Here is an 11,426-nt window from a genome sequence, read left to right as displayed (position 1 = left end):
GTCAACAGAGAATTGGAATCCTGCGATCTTCAAGGGCCAGTTCTTTAGCACTCTGAATGGCCTTACCTTCATTCCGTTAGCTAGTGTGACATTAAACCTAGCATTCTCAATAGGCCGATTACCCTAAGCCTAGAGTAGTGCATGGCTAAGCACACTAACTCCTACCCTTTTGTCTACAATTCCCTTTCCTGTGGTATCTCCAAAAGCTAAAACCGGTAAGATAGCATGTATTTCTGTGCCTTCCCAGAAAGCATTGACGTGCAAGGATTTGGGCATTGAGTGTAGTGTCAGACTCGGTATTTGCATCTTTCCATCATGTTCATGCAAGTCAACGGGCATGGTAGCTTGCTCCAACGAACCTTCAATCCATTGTTTCAACTCTTGCCATAGCATTGGATGCTGCCTAAGCAGCTCTCCTAGGCTTAGTGTCACAGGAATGGTCACTAGTGTGGCGAGGAGGTTGCTAGCTGCTTGCTTTTCTCCATATCCTGCATTTCGAGGCCAATGGCCTTGATTGATTCGCTGGCCCATAGCATTCAAGCTAAGCGGCACTGCTTATGGTGCAGTCGCGTCTCTTGATTTTGGTCGTGGTTGTGACTCTGATGTGCTTATGCTTGAGACATCATCGATCTCATCTTCCAATATGGGCTCAGCTTCTTTTAAGTGTTCTTGGGTCTCTTTCACCCACTCCTTCACTTTTTCGATGGCTTCAAGTTGGCACTTTGGGTTGGGGCACTCCTTGACCTTCACACTTCCCTTCTCAGCCATCTTTGGAGAGCCAATGTTTCTGCCTCTGCGTCTATCACCTTTTTTCTAACAGCAAGCAACATTGCGGCACTCTTCATTTTTAGCGTGACCTTTGCGTTTGGTTTCTTTTTCCTTCACCTCTACAACTCTTTTTCGATTGAGGCTCTGTCTAAGTTGTTAGGCCCTAGCAATGATATGACGGCCTACTTTGTCTATGTGCGGGTCATGACATGCAAAGGGATGGGTGTGGCCTCCCCGTCGAGTGTCTCAACACCAAACAACCCCAATGGGATTAATGGCATGATTGCCAAACGAGAGGATGGTTTCCATCTAGGGCAATCGACAAAGAGATGAGTGATTCCACACTCCGTGCATCTAAGATCTGCCTTGTCATGGTTGGCCTGCTCCCTCTCGAGGTAGCGCGAGGAGATATGTCCTAGGTGACTGCAAGTCCAACGGCTCTTAGGTATGCCCTCCTAAGCCTCTACCTCTACCTCTACCTAATGCCATCACTAGTATTGGTCGGTAATCCATAAGGATCAGATTACCCTCTTTGTCATACGAGATGTAAGGGTTCACATAAGGTTCTTCGTCGTTCGGCTCCTCCACATAATGGACTGGAGCATCGCTCGATGGATGGGTTACGTAGGGTCCACGTGGTCTGGGTATTCCTGTGGGTTTTATCTCCATCCTAAGAATTGCTAGTTTGGCATTTGTTGGGTGTCGAAAGAGTAAATGGAGCTCCCCTTCCAAAGAAGTTTGGCAGTCTATTTTGCTAGGTAAGGCTGATTGTAAGGTTGCGAGTGTACAGAAGTCACCTTGGCAGTCTACAATGCATGGCATTGTGGCCAAACCTACCACAATTTGTGCAAGGTCAAGACCTAGGGTCCTAACACTCAGTTGATAGGTGATTTCTGCCACAATACACACATTGAATGTGAGGGCATGTTGGTTGTCTCATCATCTCTTATAGTTTGGCTAGCTCCATCTTCATCTCTGCTAGCTCCTAACTTGGGTCAGTGCCCTTTCCTTTGTCCTGAGTACTTGGGCCTGATCTTTCACTTGACGTTGAAGCTCTCTCAGAGTTTCTAGGGTTAGTCTCTTCTCGGCTTGAGCTCTTGGAGCTTCTCTCCTTGAGTTAGTCATCCACTCTAATGGCCTCTTCAAAGACCCTAGTTAGCACATATCGCTGCAAACTTGAGTTGCGTGCCAAGGCCTTGTAGAGTTCTTCACTCCGTATCCCGTTGATGAAGACTATGGACATTGCTCTCTCTATGGGTCATTCGTTCATCAAGATTCTCTTAAAGAGACTCCTCACATGGGTCACATAATCCCTGATGTCTTCCTTATCTCCCTGTTTCACGTTCATGAGTTGTACGATCAGGTTGTCTGAGTACCCAATCTCTGAGAATCTCTTAATGAAGAGATTCTTGAGGTTATTGAAGTTATTGTGCTCTGTGGCATCTAGGCTGGTGTGCCAAGTCCTCCCCTTATCGCCTAAGCATAGGCTGAAATCTTGTGATTGCTGAGCGAGGTCGATGAGGCCGTTGGCTTCACAAGACCTACTCGAACTGCTCTACGAAGCTATAGGGATCATTGTCTAACTGGTATTTATCTAGCTACTTCGCGACTACAGGGATTTTAGATTGGCTCTTAGAGCCCTGGGTAACTCCTAATCCTGCAAGCAGTGAAGTTGCTAGAGTTTTTGCACTCTACTCTACCGTCGTGTTATCTAGTAGTCACTTGTTAGAAGCTCACTCAGTGCGAAGTTCCCTTCTAGTGCTCTCTCTCTCTCTCTCTCTGTGCATCTGATCATGTCCGATTTCTACCTGCTCGAGCTAACACTCACTGGATCTCTCGCATTTCTATGTTCTTGCGTAAGCTTCTAGTTTGTTATTCTTTTATTGTATGCAGCTATTCCTTGCAAGGCTTTACGTGCTAGCTTTCTTTCCTCCTCGAGATCCGCCATAATATCTTCGATTGGTCTACCGTGGTGGTCTAGTTGGGTTTGAGTGTTGTATTTATTCACCATTTCTTGAATCACCTCTAGGAAATCTCCCAGGTAAAGTTCTTCATTTCATATGCAATTAGTACTTGTCTCTACCATGTCAATAGTCTCTCTCTCCACTAGGTTGTCGATGAGATTGATTAGATCGGGTAGATCCACTCCTCTAATGGTATTTGTCCTTGATGTCTCAAGCTTCTATGTTGCGTCTTCCACTTAGTCCTATGCTTGGGGTTTCGATCACCCATCGACTATGTCTCAGGGTCTTCTCCTACTGGTGGCTTTGTTTTATAGTTATGTCTGAGTGTGTTCCTTGTTAATTACAAACAATCCTCAATTTATAGTCACTCTATGTATGTGTGTGTGTGTATGTACTCTCTTCCGTGCACTGTGCACAATCAGGCTTTCGGATTTTCTTAGGTGTACTTCAAGTGTTGGAAAACAATACAAGTGCGAAGGTAAAGTGACTCTACAACTTTTGCGCTCTTGTTTACAGATTTGGCCCAATAGGCTATAAGTTCGTGTGGTTCTCACTGGCCCTAGGATCTGTACTATGTTGTTTAGCTCGATCGAGATCTATTTGAGGATCTATGACTCAATTTGGTGCTATTAGCGGCTTGAACTGCTAGTTGGTTGGCTAGAGTCAATTAGAGTCTCTTTTAAGTCCATGTTTCACTGATTTTCCTATTTCTCATGCCAAAAAGCTATTTTAAGCATATGTATGGCCTTTGAGATTTCGCACGGCAATGGTCTAGATCCATCAGGGTCTACATGTTAAAAATTTGAAAAATTCCAAATTCAGCCCAACATGTCTAAATTGCAAGGGCCGAATGTCTGATTCGGCCGATTGGAAACGCCGAGGGCCAAATGAGAAAGGGCCGAATGCAATTGGTCCGAATGTCAAATTCGACCAGTCCGAATGTGGTTGTCCCTGGGGGCCAAATGGCCAAACGGTAGTGGGCGGAATCGACTAGACTGAGGGCCAAGTGGTTTGTCCAAATGGGTTTGGGCCCAACGGCAGCCCGAGGGCCGAGTCAAGGGGGCCGAATGCAAAGTTGGTCTGAATGGTTGAGTCGACGCTGGGGCCGAGTCCTAAGCATCCGAATGGTGGTGGGCCGAATGACCAAATACAAGAGGATCAAGGGCCGATTTTGGGGTTCGTGGCCCAGAATCGTTGTCACTCAGGTGGGCCAAACGGGGCATAGTTTTGGCAGATATGATGACTAATTGATCAAATCATATAATTTAGGTCACGACATATAGCACGCACCTCTAGATCAAAGCTATGGATAGAGGAGAAGAGTTGCATATACGTGCAATGCACAAAAGACTGATGGGTGAAGCGATTGATCCGATGCGGGCAATGGTCTCATACACGACACTTATCACACTCACAGCACCATATTTTCAGTTTCCAGTTTTTAGCTTTTCATTCAGCACTTTTATTTTGGATAGCTGGACCTCATCAGTTGTATCACAGTTTGTCTCATAGGCCAGTTTTGGTCTTTAGAAGACGTTAATATAACTTTCTCTCTCTCTCTCTCTCTCTCTCTCTCTCTCTCTCTCTCTCTCTCTCTCTCTCTCTCTCTCTCTCTCTCTCTCTCTCTCTCTCTCTCTCTCTCTCTCTCTCTCTCTCTCTCTCTCTCTCTCTCTCTCTCTCTCTCTCTCTTTGTGCCACAATTGCAAATGAGCTCTCCCTTGGCCTCTTGGGTTATAAACCCTTCCCTAGCTAAGGCTTAACCTCTCCAATCACTCTCTTAGCAACATAAATCCATTCAAGCACTCTTTTTTTCTCCTTTTTTCTTGATTTGTGCCCTGTCTGGGCACTTTTTACTGCAGCAACCCTAAAGCTTTCCGCTTCGATTTCTTGATCCTACCTACTCTAAATGCAACAAAAATCAAAAGTACAGTACTTAAATGATTTCTCCTACTTGCTAGTCATCAAAAACCAAAAATACTTACTTGTTGCAAGGATTAAAAACCCAAAACCTCTTATCTATCTCAAGCTCTGATTCGGAGATGAACCCTTATTTTAATGCTCAAGTTGAGGCGCGCAAGTGCTCAAGCTTGAATCCGTTGGTCCTAGCACAACGGAACCAAAATGTAGAGGGAGCTCACCGCTCAACCGCCAAGACCCACGGACCACTTATCCCTTCAAGCATTTCAAGCGAGCACCTATGGCTATCTCTCACCTAGCCGACGTGCCTTTGATCCTACCGGGGTGTAGTGAGCTTACCTTGATGCCCGAATGAGTTGCCTCCTCCCTCAAGCACACCAGTAGCTCCACGATTCATGATGCAAGCTCAAGCACTCTCAAGCTTTCACCTCCAAGCTCCATCCTCCATAGTCGTGCACGAGACAAGAGAAGAGAAGAGAAGAGAAGAAGAAGAGAGGAGAAGATGGAGATCTTCACCTCCAAGATCCCTCACCCTCACACACTCGCTCCCTCTCTCAAGCACGCACAAGAAAGCAAAGAGAAGAGAGGAAGAGAAGAAGATGAGTCCACTTTTGCTACACACCAAAGAATCAGCTTCTCTATTCACTTTTTGGCTTTTATACATGCCCTAAATCCCTTGGGCACCTATCCCTTTTTTACATGACCAGCCATTGTGGCAAGGTCCTCTTTTCCATTTCCTTCTATTTTCCTTTTCTCTTTACCCATGCATGCTTACCTTTTACAATTTGCACAGAGGGAACCTAACGCTCTTTTACAACAGTTTTAGGGGTGCCTTGCATTTAAAAATGCACTTTTGTCTTTGACTTGATTTTTTGAGGCCGCCCTTGCGCTTTTAGCTATTCTCCATCCTGCTTTTTCCGTTGCATCCGCATTCTTGACTTCTTTTTCTTCCATCTCGAACTAGGGTTAACAAATATACAAAGAGTTTCATTAGATTTTTAATTATTTGATTTTAGAAGGAAATTTGTTGCGGGGATTACAAAGAAAAAACATCAAGAGAACCTGCACACAATAACCTCATTTTTACACTATGGACCTTTGATCACTTCTGAGTGTGAATTTTCATTTAGAATGATTATATAGACCAGTTTAGGATGGTAAGTAGTGTGAATGCATATTCTAAAGTGTTCGGTGTGAATAGGGTCTAAATAGAACTAGTTTATGAATTCTCAGTGTGAAAGGAGCCTAGTGTCAAAATGATTTGATGAGAACAAGTGTAACAAGGCTTGAAACTATTAAAGCTTAAACCTTTGATATAAGAGATAAGGGAGGTAATTAAAAGTGAGGAATGCTTATTTTTGGACAAGCTGGTGAATTGATTTTCTAGAATTCAATGAGGATAGTGGCACACATTTTCTAGACTGGACTCATTCTGGGGCATGCTAAGTTACTATAGTGATTGATGTCGAAGAGCTTCAAGCTCTTTTAAATAAATCTCCTATCCTTCTTCTCTTCTCTCCTCAATGTAACATAAGCAAACCCCCTACTTTAGTGAAAGCAAGCTTCAGATATTGGCCACAAGAATGCCCTATATTAAGCTCCCAATGAGCTTGAGCTAGCCCCTACTTTAAGGCATGCCCCTTGTTTGACTGAAGCAACCCCCCTTGCTTGGGATATGAGCAACCAAGATACCAAATGATTTAAACTTTGAAACCATCCTTTTAATGGCTAAAAACCTTCTTTTTCTTTCTTAATGATAGCCTTCAAAATGGATCAAGTTATAACAAGCAAATGAGGGAGGTATACCTTCTTGACTTGACACCCTTGCAAGCTTTGATCCCAAGCCTTGAACCCCTTGAGCAGAACCTCCTTGTCTTGAGCTTCTTTACCTCATGCGCAACAATGGATACCTCTCTACCTCACAACCTCAAGAAAAGAGGCTCTAATATACTAGGTTACAAAACATATAAGATAAGCTATGAGGGAAAGAAGAAGAACAAGTAGGCAAACATGAAGACAAAAAATAGACTTGATCAATTTTAGTTGAGCCAAGTACATTCTTTTATTTATTTTTAGCTAGGTCACTCTTCCCTCTCTTTGCCTACGGGATTTAACCCTTTGTCATACATGTGCCTTTAGGACTGACTCTAGTACCATACTTTTAACAATGAAGACTTAGGGGCCTCCAGATCTTGTAAAGCACAGCTGCCTAGGAAAGGGACTCCCCTCACTCGGTAAAGATGGTTCCCCCTCATCAAAGAAAGAAATCTCCCCCGTTGGTGGCTCAACACCCCATGAAGAAACCCAAGAGGATGGGAAAGAAGCAAAAATACTTAGAGAAGAATGAGAAGAAAGAGGAATTGGCAAGGTTAGGGGAGGAATATGAGGAGGAGGAGGATAATAGGGAGGAGTCACATACAAAGAACTTGTGCCTAGAGATATCTTGGAAGGGAGTGGGGGTGCTATTGGTGGTAAAGGATGACTCAAAGAAGATTCACTAGATGCAGAAGCACCATTAATGGGAGGATTGGAGGGCGTAGCCTCATCAAATATCACATCCGGACTCATCATAATGTTTCATTTTCTAGGATCATAGAGGATATATCCTTTAGTCACCTAAGTGTAACCAATGAAGATGAGTTTCTTTGACTTAGTAGAATCAAGCTTGCATATGTGCTTCTTGTCTACATGGAAAGATACATTGTTGCCTTGGTGTGGAGTCATGTCCTTCAACACTGTTGTCAAAGATCCATTGCAGATATGAACCATACTAGAGATAGCCTCTCCCTTAAAAGGCAAGAGGAAGTCTTGAATGCTCCATGCCATTTCTAGCATGGTTTGATTTGCGTGCTCCACCATACCATTCTTGTATGGTGTGTTTGGATGGGGTTATTCAACTCAAATTTAATGCTCCTTGTAGAACTTGTCAAACACTTTGAAACAAATTTCACCTTGACACCCCAAGAAATTGGCAAACCTATTTCTATGAACATTTCTTCATATCACACTTCATCTCTCACCAATCAGGTCCTCAAATGTGGGATGAACCTAGGAAGCCTTAACTTCTCTAGTGTACACCCATCTCCCAATTGCACTATTCACCCACTGTACACTAGCTATTCCTTGCAGGTGCTTGAGAAAGTAGCAAAGACCCATCAACAACTTCCCTCCCTTCATTGTCACATGACCTCTTAGCCTCTCCCATCATTCCATGCCGGTTTCTCACATTTTCACCGATGCCATGGGACTAGCACTTCAATTGTGAGGGGGGTAGGTAATGTTAACCACTTTGGCAAAATGGAGCAAAAGTGAAGCAAGTGAGAAAAAAATAACAAAGAAGTAGGAAAAAGTAAGAAAAAGAGAAGATCATGTAAAAGATCAAAAAAAGAGTTACAAAGAGCACAGGCAGTGAAAAAAGGACAAGGATTCTATGATGCAATTTGTAGCAAAATTAAACGCCACATCGCCTAAGAGTAAAAATTGTAAAGTTGAATTTTCCTAAGCATTGGGTTCACTCCCGTGCTAATTATAAAATCAAAGTGTAATTAATAATGAACAGGTGTGTAAATCAGTCTCTTTAAAAAAAAAAGATAGTCTGATAGGTTGCAAGACCCTAAAGGTGGATCTCAAGAGAACAAGCAACATGCACTAATAGAGAACTAGGCCATGTCCAATGCCCAAAAAAATAAAACTTCATATATACAGTGAAATAACTTATTGTAAAGAATTTTATGACTAATGCAACCTAAGCTTATATTTTTCTCTACCACTATTCTAGTTCTCCATCTCTAAAGCAATCTATGCATGTAAGCTTTCTGTGAAGCAAGGAGAGAGGGTTCTTAAAGGGCTTGTGACCTAGTTCTTGGCTTCTTGTTGTCTGCTCCTCCATATTTTCTTCTCACCTTCTTGGGATCCTTCCTAGTTTGATAGGTAGAGGGATAGAGTTGTTGCAATAGAGGTAGAGAAGTTGAGGGGGCTTGAGAGATAGAAAGAGAGGGAGAGAGGGAGAGATTGAAGGTGGACTCATTTTGACTTGGATGAACAAGACAAGGGGATCGATTTCTTGTGCACGAGGGACAATGAATTGAGATGTGCAAGGCTCATGAGTATGGACATTGGCGGAGTCATTGGAGCTTTGGAGCTTACAACAAACATCGAGACTACGATAGGGTGAGTTCATTTGACCCAACTATTCTCTTGAATTATTATTCTTGCTTGGCAAGTGGTAGATAGCAATCTATGGCTAGCTGAGTGAGCAAGACTAGATGGTAGGAGAGCTTATGGGATGAGAGACCATGAGAAAGCTCAAGTTGAGAAGGCACATGATCAATATGCATTTCCCATCTAGATTCGACAAGCAGGAATTTGAGCCTGCATGTAGGTCTTTGTCAATCAAGACCTTGACAAGCTTTATATGCTTGTTCTCAATCACCTATTTGATGAAGTGATAACAAACCTCAATGTGCTTGGTCTTTGCATGAAAGACTAGACTGTATACCAATTAAATGGCACTCATTGAATCAAAATGTAATGCAACAGTCGTAGTCATACCAAGCCCCATCAGACAGAGCCTTACCATAGGGCCTCCTTGCAAGCCTTAGTGGCTACAATGTACTTGGTCTTGGTGGTAGACAAAGCCAAAATAGCACCTCAAGCAAAGATGAAGACGTAGATAGAGGTGGACTTTCTACTATTTGCATGTCATGCATAATCAAAATCCAGATAGCCCATGATTCTTGTATCCTAGCCACCATTAAAAATTCACATATTTGTAGTGCCCTTAAGGTATCTCATGATACCCTTCACGGTATCCCAATGTCACCTACCAAGTGTCACCATATAATGAGCCTTAACTCCCACTACAAATGCCATGTTAGGTTTAGTGGCTATCATGGTATATATCAAGCTATCCACCATATATGCATATGTGATCTTGGCCATCTCAACCTCCTTATCATATGACTCCGGACAATCTGACTAACTTATCTTCACATGACAAGGTAATGGGCAACCAATAGGCTTATCACCCTGCATATGGAACCACTCAAGGACTTTCTAAATGTACTCCTTCTGTGACACGAAGAGAAGTCCCTTTAGGGAGATTGCACATAATTTGCATGCCAAGTATATCAGAGGCATCATACTTTCTAGCTCAAACTAGCTATACTATAACATGAGACTCCTCTTGAAAGATCACCTTCCAAGCCTTCCAATGTCTTTTCCTTATGGAATACGACATCATGGCTGTGAATAACCTTTCAAGCATGCAGATCCAAACGGTTATAGTCCATCTTATCTCATCACCCTATCTAACAAAGATGCATTTGGCAAACTTTAGATCCAACTTATTACACTTGTCTTTAAAAATATGGCAAAATTCCTCACATCCAAAGGCTCGCAAGTGTATATATGAGGGAGCTTTACCATACCATATATCCTCTCTACAACTCTTTCACCAAGAGTGATACATGGGGATCTATTAGTGAGATGAATGGAAATAGTAACTACTTCAGGCCAAAGTACTATGGTAAGCTTGCCTAACTAAGCATACTATAGACTCTTTCTAGATCCTATTCATGCACTCTACAATATCATTCTAGGGTGGGGCATATGGGGCAATGAACTAATGTGTAATACCCTTCTCATCACAAAACTACTCAAATGCCTTAGAGACATATTCACCCCATCCTAGGGTGGGATATATGGGGCAATGAATTGATGCGTAATACCCATCTTATCACAAAGCTATTCAAATGCTTTAGAGACATATTCACCCCCGCTATCAAATCGCTTGCATTTCAACCTATGTCCAAATTGGTTCTCAACCATAGCAGGAAAGTGTTGAAAAGTAGATAGCACCTCTAATTTCTACTTAATGAGATATACCTAAAACTTATGTGAATAATCATCAATAAACATAACAAAATACTTAGCACTACCTAATGACTTATAAGGCATGGGTCCATAAGGATCTAAATGAATAAGAGCCAAAGGCTCACCCATGCAAAGGGTATAGACTATCAACCTCGGCACCTCTAGCCAAAATAAGACTATGATGAGTGATTTTTGAGGCAAAATCACCAAAATAGACATGGTACCTATTATCATCGAACTCTGTAGTTGAGATAAGGTTTTTAGTCAATGCTACGGGACATGACATACATCATGAAGCACAAGAGGAGCACCAATATCAAACTGCAATTTAACATCACCTATACCAATGATATCCAATGCAATGTCATCTCTTAGTCTAACAAAATCCATAACAATATAATAGTTATGAAACCAATGATAATGTGGGGTAATATGGAATGAAGCCCCTAAATCAAGAAGCCAACACTGATAGGAAGAAGACAGAATATCAATCAACTGAGTAGCATCAAGTGATGAAGCAGTAAGTACGTACTCCAAAGCATTTATCTTCTCTATCTTCATATTGGACTTAGGCACAATGCTAGGTCATTGGAAGATTTAGCATTATCATGCACTTTTTCCTTGTGCTTATTATTTGTGCATTTTATGGTACTGTGGTCAATGTGACCCTTCTATCCACAATAATGACATATCGCAAGACTTACTACGAGACTTGTTGAGATGATAAGCTCAACACGTGTGGATATTAATGATGGACCGTTTGACTAGATGGGTCCACATGTCTACACTTAGCACGTGGGTGATCATTTTGATCTTCACATTACCACTGAATTATCACTTATTATATTTAATTTGTTACACCTAGCATAGTTATAGTGTCAATCCATTAGTATAGTTAGTTAC

Source organism: Lygodium microphyllum, chromosome 27, assembly GCF_053477565.2.
Source record: "Lygodium microphyllum isolate KBCC chromosome 27, Lygodium_microphyllum_v1.1.10, whole genome shotgun sequence".
Lineage (NCBI taxonomy): Eukaryota > Viridiplantae > Streptophyta > Polypodiopsida > Schizaeales > Lygodiaceae > Lygodium > Lygodium microphyllum.
Note: the sequence above shows the minus strand (reverse complement) of the source record.